General features: G+C 40.7%; 1 long non-coding RNA gene across 2 annotated transcripts in view; it reads right to left on the reverse strand.

Moving 5' to 3' along the window:
- Window positions 1–14,318, reverse strand: part of LOC118016583 — a 452,221-nt gene that overhangs the window by 125,475 nt on the left and 312,428 nt on the right. The window contains exons 5-7 of one of the 2 annotated variants that reach the window (XR_004680865.1): window positions 13,349–13,433; window positions 8,744–8,945; window positions 8,483–8,545 (exon numbers count right to left, since the gene is read on the reverse strand). This is a non-coding gene — a long non-coding RNA (uncharacterized LOC118016583). The remainder of the gene's footprint in view (window positions 1–8,482; window positions 8,546–8,743; window positions 8,946–13,348; window positions 13,434–14,318) is intronic. The other variant, XR_004680867.1, reaches the window with a different exon arrangement.

Here is a 14,318-nt window from a genome sequence, read left to right on the forward strand (position 1 = left end):
CATATTTTTCTCATTTAGTGCTCTGAATATATCCTGCCAGTCCTTTCTGGCCTGCCAGGTCTCTGTGGACAGGTCTGTTGCCAATCTAATGTTTCTACCATTGTAGGTTACAGATCTCTTCTCCCGAGCTGCTTTCAGGATTTTCTCTTTGTCTCTGAGACTCATAAGTTTTACTATTAGATGTCGGGGTGTTGACCTATTTTTATTGATTTTGAGAGGGGTTCTCTGTGCCTCCTGGATTTTGATGCCTGTTTCCTTCCCCAGATTAGGGAAGTTCTCTGCTATAATTTACCCCAATATACCTTCTGCCCCTCTCTCTCTTTCTTCTTCTTCTGGGATCCTAATTATTCTAATGTTGTTTTGTCTTATGGTATTGCTTATCTCTCGAATTCTGCCCTCGTGATCCAGTAGTTGTTTATCTCTCTTTTTCTCAGCTTCTTTATTTTCAATCATTTGGTCTTCTATATCACCGATTCTCTCTTCTGGCTCATATATCCTAGCAGTTAGCACCCCCATATTTGATTGCACCTCATTAATAGCCTTTTTTATTTCAATTTGGTTAGATTTTAGTTCTTTTACTTCTCCAGAAAGGGTTTCTCTAATAACTTCCATGTTTTTTTCAAGCCCAGCTAGTATCTTTAAAGTGATGATTCTGAACTCTAGATCTGACATTGTACTAATGTCCGTATTGAGTAGGTCCCTGGCAGCCAGTACTACCTCTTGTTCTTTTTGTTGAGGTGATTTTTTCCATCTTGTCATTTTGTGCAGAGGAGAATAGATTAATGAGAGAACAAAATGCTAACAGGATAACAACGTTCCCAGGAAATATACTCTAAACAAATCAGAAAAGACCTGAAGCAGTGGGAAAAGAAAGGGAAAGAGAGAAAAAAGAAAAAGAAAAAAAAAAAAAGAAAAAGATAAGGATAAAAACAAACAAAAACAGAACAAAAAAAAAAAAAAAAACAGAATGTGATCAAATATGATCAGGCTGGTATATAGATCAGTGCCACACACTAGATTTGGGATGTATTTTGGTCTTTTAGAAGAAAGTGCCTCCCAAAATTTTAAAGAAAGAAAAACTTATATATGTATAAAAATAAGGGTTGGTATGATGAAGGGATGGAATATGACTGTAAAGATGGAAATTATAAAAAATTTTATAAAAGGAGGGGCGCCTGGGTGGCTCAGTTGGTTAAGCGACTGCCTTTGGCTCAGGTCATGATCCCGGGGTCCTGGGATCGAGTCCCGCATCAGGCTCCCGGCTCAGCGGGGAGCCTGCTTCTCCCTCTGACCCTCTCCTCTCTCATGCTGTTTCTCTCTCGCTCGCTCTCTAATAAATAAATAAATAAAATCTTTAAAAAAAATTTTATAAAAGGAATTGATAAGAAGCTGTTTGAAAAAAGAAAGAAGAGGATTTAAAAAAAGAGGAAAAAAAAAGGTAGAGAATGTGATCAGGCAGGGGAGTAGTAAAAAACCATACAATAGAGATTTAGGGTATATTTTGATCTGTTAGAAGAAACTATCTCAAAATTTTAAAGAGAGAACAACTTATATATATATGCCAAAAATACGGGTAACTACTATGAAGGGATAGAATATGACTCTAAAAATGAAAAATAAAAATGTTCTTTTTAAAAAAGGGATTGATAAGATGTTGGTTGAAAAAGGGAAAAAGAAAAATTAAAAAAAAAAATTTAACTTTGAAAGACTAAAGAATCATGGTAAAAAAGCCATGAATTCTGTGTGCAGTAGTCCCCTAGCGCTGGAGTTCTGCCGTTCTCATTGATCGGTAAACTTGGTCTTGGCTGGCTGTTCTCGCTGATCTTCGGGGGAGGGGCCTGTTGCCGTGGTTCCCAAATATCTTTGCCGGAGGCGGAATTGCCCCACCCTTGCCCGGTCCGGGCTAAGTAATCTGCTCGGGTTTGCTCTCGGGAGCTTTTGTTCCCTGCAGGCTTTCCGTACAGCTTTGTTGGTGGAGAGTGAAAATGGCGGCCTCCAATCTCCACCCTGGAGGAGCCCCACTCCTCAGTGAGTCCCCAGGAAAAGCAGTCAGTCACTCCCGTCTCCCAGGTCTCCGGCCGCACTTCCTGCTCACCCGGCCTGTGACCACTCGATTCTATCTCTGGCACCTGACCCCAGCTGGAGTCCCCAAACCCAGCAGATCCCTGCGGTGCACTCCCGCGCGGCTCCTCCCGGGGGAGGAAGGTGAGTCTCCCCGGATCTGCCGCTTGTGGGGTCCCTGCTGGAGGAGCAGGGGCCCGACTGGGCCGCGGATCACGGTCTATGGCCACCCCCAGCTGAGAGCCCGCACCTGGGCTCCGCCTCTGCAGCCGGCTTCCCTGCTCCGTTACCTGGGAGCTCGGCCACACTCAGGCACCCCCGGTGTTTCTGTGACCCCGAGGGTCCTGAGACCACACTGTCCCGGAGGGTTCCACCCCCCGCTTAGCCACCAGACGTCCCTCAGCGGAGCAGAATTTTAAAAGTTCCGATTTTGTGCTCCGTGGTTCTTTCACTTGCCAGAAGCGGCCGACGGAGGCCCCTCCCCCGCCGTCTATCCTCCCGAATATCGCCGCGGATTCACTTCTCCGCACGTCCTACCTTCCAGAAAGTGGTCGCTTTTCTGATGAGAGAGTTGTTGCTCTTCTTTTCTTCGATCTCCTGTTGAGTTTGTAGGTGTTCAGCATGTTTTGATCCCTATCCAGCTGAATTCCTGAGAGGAGACGAAATCCAGGTCTCCGACTCCTCTGCCATCTTGCTCCGCCCCCCTGTTAGACTATTTCTAAAGCACCAAACATTCCCACTGCCACACAACAGGGAATTAATGGAGGTTCTCAAAGGAGCATGAGAAATTCCACCTCTGCATTCCTTTGCATCTGGTTCATATTTTACTATTTAAAACAAAGAAATGGAATCAGAGGTAACATGGTGACTACAGGTAACATGGTGACTTAAAATAGAGTGTGCCATAAGGATGATCTTTCTTGAGACAAAGTCAGTAGTCATTCAGAGCAAGAAAAGAGAACTCCATGCAAAAGTTTTCCCCCCAAATGTGCACCAAGTGCCACTGGTCCATTTGAGCAAAATTTCCAGTAAGTCTTGTTTTCATAAAGTAATCATTAAAGAAACCCATTATATTTGCAGGTAATGTTAGCCAAAAATAACATTTTGATATGACAACAAAATTTAACCCTTCGTCTTCTTTTTTTTTAACGACTTACAGATTTTTTTATTAACACTTTATCAAAGTTTTGAGACTTTTAGAACTGGCATGCCCCTTTTGCTTGTTATCAGGGAACCTGAAAATGTATGAGGTGTTTATGGCCTATTAAAGGACAATTAGGCCATAAAAATAATCTGCCTGTAAAAACAGTGAGGGAAGGTGAAATGTGCAATGTATAAACTACAATCTGATCACCGTACAAAGGCCGAGTAGGAAAAGCTATTGATTTCTTTCCCATCAAACAAATACAATACATTTCAGATGTATTTATAGGCTAAAAATAAACTTCAATCTTATACAAAGGAAAGAGTGGAAGCAATATAAGAAAAAGAATGTCAATAACCTAGTCTACATTTGAAATGATGGCTGTGTGTATCATGGGAGGGGGGAAGCATGTGGGATTATGATCATCCAAATTCCTTGTTTACTTAGACTCAGCTACTTTCATAAGGACATCTTCTGGACAGCATAAGGATTTATAAGTCAGATTTTTCAAATTCCAACAAAGTGTAGCACTTGTACACCACAAAGTATAATTTCTGAAATTAGATTGTAGTTTTTGAACATCCCATGGGAGAGAGTTTGGAGACAACAGGGTGCTACACTGGGAATAAGGAGAGGACATGGGATGGGGGCCTCAGCCTTGGGCAGAGACTCACTACCAGTACCAACCACCTGTGTGATATTGGGAAAGACTCTCACCTATTCTGCATCCAAGTCTCCACATCTTCAGAGTGGAGGATATTATTAAACTATCAAAATGTAAGTATTAAATAAAATAATACATCTAAAGGATTCTGCCTGACACAAAGGAAGTACTTGATATATTTCATCAGTTTTTATTATGCTATTGCTTGGGTCCTTAGACAACTGTAACCTTGGGCATGTCCCTTTAGCCTCTCTGGCCTGTTTCTTTTTTCTTTTTTTTTAAGATTTTATTTATTTATTTGACAGAGAGACACAGCGAGAGAGGGAACACAAGCAGGGGGAGTGGGAGAGGGAGAAGCAGGCTTCCCGCTAAGCAGGCAGCCCGATGCGGGGCTCGATCCCAGGACGCTGGGATCATGACCTGAGCCGAAGGCAGATGCTTAACAACTGAGCCACCCAGGCGCCCCGGCCTGTTTCTTCTTAATGATGGGATTGCACTATGGTCCTTCCCAGTCCTAACCATTTCTGACTATATAAAATCCCATACCCTAAATTGGATCAGACCTTAAAGTTTTTCAGGGCCAAATGCCAGACCAATTTCCTACATCCACTGAGGGTTGACAACTTCTCTGTGTGGTGATAACAGATCCAGTCCTTGGGACGGTTGGGCTATTCACTGTTTAAACATAAAACATCTCCAAAGTAATAATTCCCACCTTTGGGGTACAAACATTGGCATATTGTCAAGATATGAGGAGCATAACAAGTTTTTTTGGCAGTAGCAGTTAAATGAACGTAATAATTGCAGTTAAATAATTGTTAATCATAATTATATCATAACTATATTACTATATGATATTATAAACTAGTTCAGTAATGATTATATGTTATAGACTTAGAACTTGAAAATGACTTGCTTTAAAATATATATATTGGAGCTGAATCAAGTTTACTCCTATAATAATGTCACTTTATTTAATTTGTATTCCCACAACTTTCTCAAGAGAATCTTGGAAAAACCAAGAATACTTTGCTCATGCTAATGTATGTATTAAATGTTTTGTGTCAAGGAAACAGGTAGTTCCTAAGAGGAAACTTATGACATTATTTTAATAATTTTAAAGGGCAAATGAATCAATGAATAGACCTAATAAAATATTGATAGAGTCCATTCAATATGATTGAAAGTTAACTGAAAATGTTTGTCTGCCCAATTAGAGTCATAGAGACATGCTCTAAATTCCTCCAATGTCTCTGCATTCCACACCCACTAAAACATTCTGTTAGTATGTTTTATCAAGTTTATACTTCAAGATACTTCTTTAAAAGCCATGGTTTGTTTGTAATAAGATTATAACCCTATTACTCTCAAGCTATTTTTCCTACAAATAATTCACAGGAGTTTCCTAAGTGTCCTTAAAGAACGTGTAAAATTATTACCTACCAGAAAATTGTGCCTAGGGAAATAGAAAAAAACTCATGAATGCCCTACACAGTGAGATAAATTCACAGATAAGCATCCTAATCTCATTATTACTAATTTGCTTTACTCATATTATTCTTTTTATTGTCCAGGCCAGTTCTCCAAGAAGGTCCTGGGAATAACTATCAGCAGTACATTGGGACTTGTTAGAAACACAAATTCTTGTGAGGTCCAGAAATCTGAATTTAACAAGCCCTCTGAGTGCCTTAGATAAATGTGAGTTTGAAAACCACTGGTAAAGCCCACAAATTGAATCATAGTATTTTAAAATATTGAACAAAGTGGCTCACTGGGAATTTGAATACAAATTTGGAGTAAAATTTTTAAAAAATACATTGAACAAAGGAAACAAAAAAATAATTTTGCATCCTAATTATTTAATCTACATTGTAAGAAGTTTTTACTATTAATTGTTATATATTATATTAGCAAAAACTGTGAAAAGCAATGTCATTCAGTGTTAAGATTAAAGAAAAACAGGCACTCCTGTATTTCTGAGGAATGTGTGAAAAGCTTAAAATAATTTTCGTAAAGTAGTCCAGAAATCCCTACTTAAATAAAGACACATAAATCCTTTGACCCATGCAGCTCGTTTTGGGAAAATTACACTACAAAAAATAAAAGTGTCTGTATGTAAAGCTATCTGTGTAAAAGTATTTATGGCAACATGGTTTGTGGAGGCAAAACCATACTGGAGTAAAAATTGTAAGCAATCTGAAATCCCAGCAGTAAGGAAATGGTGAAATAAGTTGAGTGTGAAGGAGTAAAATGGTTTGTAGATGGATCAGACAGAGTCTGAAGTAATGGTTGTAAAGGATGGAAAACAAGTTGGTCATACTTGTTTATTATAGTCATACTATAGGATATGATTCAACTTTCAGAAAAGATGGATAAGTTCTAGTAATACTGTTAAGTTAAAAAAAGAAAGAAAGAAATGTACAGAATAATATGTCGAGTGTATACCCATATACATCACAAGGTACTACACCAGAAAACCTTGAAAGTTCTATAGATTAACACAGTAAAGGCTTGTATCTTTCTCACACAAAACCCATTCTGATCAGGAGGCCTCCTCCATCTCGAAGTTGTGTCACCCAGAACCTGGAGCCTCTAAGATTGCCCCAGCAGGGCCTGAGCCCCAAAGTGACTTATCATTTCCACTCAGACTTCATTGGTCAGCCTTTATCACATGAACCTTGCTGACAGCAAAGGAGAGACCGGCAAATGCAGAGGATAGTCACCGAGCACTGAGTGCCTCTTCTACCGTATATATTTGTATAGCTTAGGATGAACACATCAAATTATTAAAATAGTTGCTCTTCAACAGTGATAATAGAGAGGAAGATAAAGATTATGAACATTTCTATGTATAATATTTAACCTGTAACAATAAGCATGTACCACTTTTATAAATGAAATAAAATTGTACTAAAATCAGGGATGTTTGTATACACAACCACCTTGACACCATACACACATGAATCTACAGATCAAACCTGCTAGGCCACCAGCGAAGAGGGAGAGTTTGAATGTAAGGGCAGGAAAAGGAAAAGTCAGCCCCTGTGTTTCAGGTTCCTGGGATGATAAGAGGGAATGGGACACAATATACAAACAGAAGAACTGATCTTTTTTTTTTTTTTTAAGATTTTATTTATTTGACAGAGAAGAGGGAACACAAGCAAGAGAGGGAACACAAGCAGGGGAGTGGGAGAGGGAGAAGCAGGCTTCCCGCGGAGCAGGGAGCCTGATGCGGAGCTCAATCCCAGGACCCTGGGATCCTGACCTGAGCCAAAGGCAGACGCTTAACGACTGAGCCACCCAGGCACCCCAAGAACTGATCTTAATAAAAGAAAAGAAAATTCTTCTATGGTAATAAGAGGAACCAAATATAGAAGGGCCACAGTCAGAGGTGGTTTGCATCATTGATGTCTCCACCATGAGAAGTATCTCTCTCATTGCTCCTATAGTCTCTGTAAAAGAGAAGCCAAGGTTTTCTGTTGAGTGTGAAGGAGTAAAATGGTTTGTAGATGGATCAGACAGAGTCTGAAGTAATGGTTGTAAAGGATGGAAAACAAGTTGGTCAGAGAAGCATATCAGTGCTACCAGTGTAATCGACACAAATGTACCTCCCCAAATTTCATCAACAGCTTTCTTCTTTCAGAACTTTCCACTTGCCTCCAAGACCCCTACTCCACTCTCACTGTCATGGCTGCAGAGCCTCTGAGCTGGCTATTGTTCACATTGAAACCCAAGGTCAACTCCATGGTTGGTACACCTCACACACTATGTAGTCCATGCTCTTAGCCCACATTTTCTAGATTTGGGTAAAATAATATACTGCAAGGGTAGGATTTGGCTTCCAGAACATCCACCAAGGAGCTAGGTGGATAAGCCAAAGTTCAAGGTAATGATCTCTTGTCACGTGAAACCTGACCAATGGGAAACAAAAGATGGGATGGGGTCAGGCAGATGAGTCTCACTTCTCTATTTCTGCCATTTACCACTAAATGTGTAGTTCCTAGTCAAAGCCTGCTGAGTGCCCTGATGTGTCTCTTCAAAACTTATCATGAAGTGGGACCCAGTGTGATGGTACATCACATTTTATTGCCCTGTACGTATTTCCTTTGTTGGCTTTTCTTTTTGTTGACCCTTTATACCTCAGCTTGACTAGCACACACACACAAAAACAACAACAACAACAACAAAAAAAAAAAACCTGCACCTTTACCTTTACTTAGGCTCAGCTTTGAAAAAGAACTGGATTAAAACAATTGGTACAGGAACTGGCTCCAGAAAAGGGATGCTCAGGATGGGAACTTGGCATTGAATTGTTCATTTGTGTAAAACCAACGGAGACCCTATTGGTGGGAATTGGGGTGATACTTAAGCTTTCGCCTGTGATTAATAGGAATGAAGAGTGTATAAAAAGCAAGGCATTGGGAAATCAGTGGCTGTGGCACTTAATCAGTATGGGAAATACACTAATATAAAAATGTGCATTACAGTAACAACCCTAAAGACCATGCAAGAAGAAGTGGTAGGCGTAGAGATATCCCGCCCACTCCCCTCCAAAATGGAGCACGTTTTAAAAGCCAAATTACCTGAGTGGTAGCTTTAAAGGAGACACTTACCTTTGTATCTGCCGCAGACCGTACTGAGAATCAATCCCAGGATCTGGTGAATGGGTGACAGCTCTGCAATGGATAAGAAATGTGCAGCTTTCAGATGTCTTACGTTAGAGTCAAGATATCGGGGAAGAAAGAGTGGGACACTGAGATCTGCAATGGGATATGTTGGCAAGAGAACCCAGTAATCTTGAAAGCCCAAATAATACTGAGCCATCTTTGCTAGGAAAAGCAACGCCTTCCCTAGAAACTGAAGAATGAACTCACCTGAAGAAGGTGTGTTGCATCATGAGGGAGGTTATCTCAGAGCATGGCCCCAGCATCCCTTTTTTTGCCAACTCTGGAGACTAGAGCTTTTTTCACTGACTCTCTTGGCTTAGTCATCCAGGACGTGAAGACTAAACACCACCTTGGAAAGGTCTCTGAGGCTGATTGGACTCTTCAGGAGACAAGCAAGGGCATCTCCAGTCTTAACACACAAAATAGAAGAGACCTGGATTTAAGAGAGGATCTAAGAAGGTCATGGAGGTACAAGTGGGAGACTGTAGTGTCCAAAACCTTGTTCCCCTCTGCATCAGTCAGGGGTTTGTAAGGAAATAACTGCGAGGTTATATTTGACATTATGCAATTATGGAGGCTGGTAAAACACTGTAAAACGGTTGTCTTCATGTCTGATGTTGGAACTGGAGGGCAGGCAGTAGAGAAGGAAGATGGATGCAAAATGGAGAGCGCGGGAAGCAACTGAAACCCGTGAGGACAATCTAAACCCCAACCTGGATGGAGCAAGTGTCCTTAAGGAGAAGCCGGTGCCTTTCATCATGGAACTAAACACACTTGGCCCAGAAGTGAAAGTGAAAGAAAATGCATAGGACAGTGGAATACTTGCAGGCAGGGAGTTGAGCCAGCAGATAAGCAACAACATATGTGAGCTATAAAAGCTCTTGCCCCAACCTTCTGTGTGTAAAATATAAAATGGCTGGTGCTTTACTTCTGTCTTTTTATATCTCACGTGAAAATGTCCTTTGTGGCCCATCTAAAAGGAAATCGAAAGGAAGAGGGATTCTGGGAAACGTATTCAAACGAGTGAAGCTGACACATTGCGATACCACCATACCCTCCTTAAATTCCTTGGATTATTACCTTTTCAAGAAAGGACTACTTGTCTCCAGTATGGTGCCGTACTCACCACTGCTGCCTTTGGCAGGTTTCCCAGGGTAGATGCTGGATACTGGGCCTATGTGGTTCCCCACCACATACACTGAGCTATCCATTCGAAGCCACCTTTCCACTTCCAGCCTTGAGTCAAATGCTACACCTTAGGGCTTCCTGAACATCCACTGAAGGGCAAGCAAATGTACCCCAAAAGGGCATGGGGAATGGGATATAAAAAGGAACTGGATGTTACATTTCCCCTGTTTTCTCCTTTCCACGGACTACTCTGAGATACAGATCTTTAGAACCCAACCATGGAAATTCCCTGCCTGCTGAGAGAACACGCCTGCTGGGTGACAAGACTGTGTCACCTCACAGCCTGTATGAAGCAGGCAGCGAATGTGATAACTCATTACATTACGTTGTTTCACATTTGTTCACACTTCACTTCCCAACTTTTATATCCTCACCATCATCCCCATTAAGAACAATATATTAATCCTTGCCTCAAGCTCTGTGCTCTACAGAATCTGGAAAAAAAAAAAAAATCCAGGAAATTTGAAGACCCATATGAGGCTGTGGGTAATGAGTAAAAAACCATCTACTTTACTTTGGTGGTTCCTATGTTCTACCTTCTTGTTCAAGTGTAAACACAGAAAAAGAAGACTGGTTTATCCAGAGCTGAGTTTTGTCAAAAGCCTTCATGAAAAGACAAATATGCCACATCCCATACTTGGTATCAGTGAATGACATTTTAGACAGATTTTTTTTTTCCTTCGTCCTTTCCAAATGTTCTGCAGTAAAAACAAGTTTTGATGGAGGAAGAAGAGAAGGGTGTTCTGGCCTTCATCAGAATCTAGGGAACAACATGGACATAACGGACCCTTAGTAAAGAGAAGGAAACACCGTTCCAGGGGGTTCTCATGATGAAATGAAAGGTTTTTTTTTTAAACTTTCTGCTTCCTCATTGTTTTGCCCAGGGTAGATTTGCATGTTAGCACAAGCATATTACGGACTTTTATTGTTTTCTGAAGAGTTAACCTACCTCCTGATTATAAGCAGAACACTTCTGGAAGATTCACTAGGATTTTCAGTTCCAAAAACGCCATTGTGATATGTAACTGCTATATGAGACAAAGAGGGCCTATATACAGACAATAGGAGAAAGAGCGAAAGCACTTTTCTCTACATTTTAATTAAACCAACATTTATGGAGCATTCCTTATAGGCACATATAACGGATAGCACTGCTTATATAAAAATGAATTAGGACTGTAATTTCAATATAATGTGATGAGTGCTGTGAATGGGGAAAATATGAAGGGTTATGACATGCAAAGCATCTACTCCCAGGACTTCGAGAGTACTTCCAGAAGAAATGACAACTACCTGAGGTTTGAAGGGTAATTAGGGGTTATCCAGGCAAAGGAGAGGGGGAGGAGGGTTTCACAATGACCTTTGATGTGTGTTTATCACATCACTTACTAAGTAGTTAAATACGCTCCCAGAAAAAAAGTCTTATACATCATCTCTCAACCCCTCATTTCTTTACCTGCTTTACCCCTCAAGACAGAAGGACAAAAGAGAACAATGCCTTCATTTGACTTGAACATAAAGACGCTGTCACAGAGCAAAAAGTAACCAAACTTGAAGCTTTTCAAAACCTGGAATGGATTTTAAATTTAAATAAATGTACTTATATTCTAGTTGGAGCTGCTTTTCACAGATGCAGGGGTTTGTTGTTTTTTTGTTTTTTTTCAAGTACACTTATTCGTAGCCCAAGTAATTTCAGTAGCTAAATGTACATCTGGAACCTCATGAGGTGGTATGAAAGACAGAGAAACAGTGACAAAGAGTGAATGATTTGCACTTATTTACATATTGAAAAGAGTTTGCTTCAGGATTGCCGGTATATTATCAGCACTAAGTTTTGTTTTTTTTCTCTCTCTCAGAAGAATGAGGTCTCCTTCTGAGTAAGATAATAACATCAGCTAGGCCGTTGTTCAAGACAACAAGGCACTTCCCACAATGCAACTGGAATTTCACCTGCCCCAGTACTTGCGCGTGGTTAATGACAGAGACACAAAGGAAGCCAGCCATGTGCTATCTTCTGTTCCTGAAAGCTGATTATTACAAGTTATATAAAACCAACGTGGTGAGATATGTCTTTTGTCTATTATTTTTGCCCATTTTCATTTTCTTTTCAAGTCTTCATTTGAGTCTTGAAGATGAACTATTAACAAACCACATTCTTCCATTCAATTTTGCAGTATTTTTCTAATTCCTGCCTGAGCATCCACACGGGCAGTTAAATGAATACCTTTTAACCTTTTTTGAAATACATCTGAACTATGCAGAAAGGTAAACAAACAAACAAACAAACCCTTAAACCACAGCAGGTTACAACCTTAGGGCAAGTCCTTGACCCAGGAAAGATTATTCTCATTTCATTTTTATGTGGTCTACACATTAAATCATTCCTCCTCCTGTCTCTTTCTCCTTATGTTTGGTATATTTTTCCAGTGACTCTTTGAAGTATCTAGTCTAGGGCAAGATGATAATGGTTAGCGGATGCAGGCTACTCTTGGAAGGGCAAGAGGGTAGAGAGTATGCCCTGCATCTTCTCAGATTCCACACCTTGTGATCAATAGTTAAATGGGAACCTCAGGCTTTGGGACAGTCCTGCCAAACTCCTTCCTCACCTCAACATCAAATTCTTTCCACCATTATACTCATCAGACACTTTAATATTGTTCACATCGATAACAGGCAACACCAGCTTAAAACCCATCCCATCAGACTATCCACTGCCCCTCATTCTTCTGATAACCCCAAGGTCACTCTTCCTGTCCCCTGAAGATTTTATCTACTGCTCACTGGCACTCCCTCCATTACTACCTCTTAAGCCATTATGGTCCCAATTTCACTTGTTGTCCTTTAGTAATTTTAAATAGACCCACATTTTACTCTTAAAAGTGTTCCGATTTGGTCAATAAATTATAGTCACCTTGGTCATGGTCATAATTACTGGTGTTTGTGACAGGCAAATAGATGATTCTTTCAATCCCCAAACTCTTCATTTTTTATTTCTTCTCCTTTGATGATATTGCCCTACAGCCTACCTTGATTCTTCATTCCCACGAAACCACCCTAAATCTTGTCATTACCAAACACTAACCCCCCTCCTCCCAAATCTTAATTTCAGTCTTCCCAATCTCTAACCTTTCCGATCTTTTCAAGTCTCACACATTATTACACCAAGCACAACAATTCTTTCTCCCCATCCCTGCTCACAGTTCTTTCCTTCTAAATTTTTCCTTTTCCCTCACTCCTGCACGTCCTCATTTCTCAACATATGCGGCTTACCCTAGTAGGTCATTAAAATCCCTCCACTACATATGCCCACTCTGGTTTCACGCACCCTTTTTCTTATTCCCTTGGTGAAACCAAAACCTTAGTTTCATCTTAGTTGAATTACACTCAACCTTAGTTAAGTTCCATTTTCTGCCTACTTTACGCTTGTACCTAAGTAGCTGAGTGAGATAAGAAGTTGAGAACAGACAGACACACACATACATACACAGGCTCACACACCCCCACACATCACTAATGGAACCATGCTGACTGTACTTACTTGAATTTGTCATCACTCTAAGTGCGCCCATAATGCTGTTCGGCAATTTTACTCTATTTCCCCAGACCATTTACTCTCCTGCTCACCTAGATGATTCCATGCAGTCTCCCCTGTACTCAAATTTTGAAACGCTCTTCCCTCTTCCTCTCTCTCAGCTGATGAACTTGCTTCCTATTTCAGTGAGAGAAAAGAAGCAATCAGAAGTGAACTACTGCAAGTTCTCTCGGCTCCCCGCATTTGTGTCCACATGGTCCACCACCTTCTCTCTCTCTCTCTCTTTCTCTCTGTCTCTTTTTAACTTTATAAGCTCTAGAAAAGGCCAACCCTTTCAATCATCTGTTCGATCTCACCCAATGACCAGTAATACCAGATCTCACCTTTTCTCCTAAGTAGAGATGAGACACGGGAAAAAATAATATTTTAAGAAATACAGGGTACACTGAGAGAATGTGACAGAAGTCACAAGAAGCGGGGCACCTGGGTGGTTCAGTCATTAAGCGTCTGCCTTCGGCTCAGGTCATGATCCCAGGGCCCTGGGATAGAGCCCCGCATCAGGCTCCCTGCTTGGCGGAGAGCCTGCTTCTCCCTCTCCCACTCCCCCTGCTTGTGTTCCCTCTCTCGCTGTGTCTCTCTCTGTCAAATAAATAAAATCTTAAAAAAAAAAAAAAAGAAGAAGAAGTCACAAGAAGCATCTGCTGCAGTCGTGATTCCTGCTCTGTACTCAGAAATGAGAGAACTATCCACAAGATGAGTTTGGGATCCAACTGGATCTCCTGGAGATAGAATCAATCCAAAAGAGTAGGCTCCGGTGGTTACGATATTGTTTGTTAGTTTGTATTCATCTAGCTTTCCCATGATCAATTAAGTACTACTAAAGATTCATGTGGTTTAGATTATTTAGTTTACCAGATTGGTTTTGCTATCTATTACGGTGACTAGCTCTCTTTGCTTTTAATAGTCAAGCTATTAACTTACCTGTTAACTAAATTGCTTCTTGGCCTTTGCCGTCCCCTGGGTATTTACTTTCCATCAAAATCACAGAGCCCATTTAAACGG

Source organism: Mirounga leonina, unplaced genomic scaffold, assembly GCF_011800145.1.
Source record: "Mirounga leonina isolate KUSES-001 unplaced genomic scaffold, KU_Mleo_1.0 Mir_168, whole genome shotgun sequence".
Taxonomy (NCBI): domain Eukaryota; kingdom Metazoa; phylum Chordata; class Mammalia; order Carnivora; family Phocidae; genus Mirounga; species Mirounga leonina.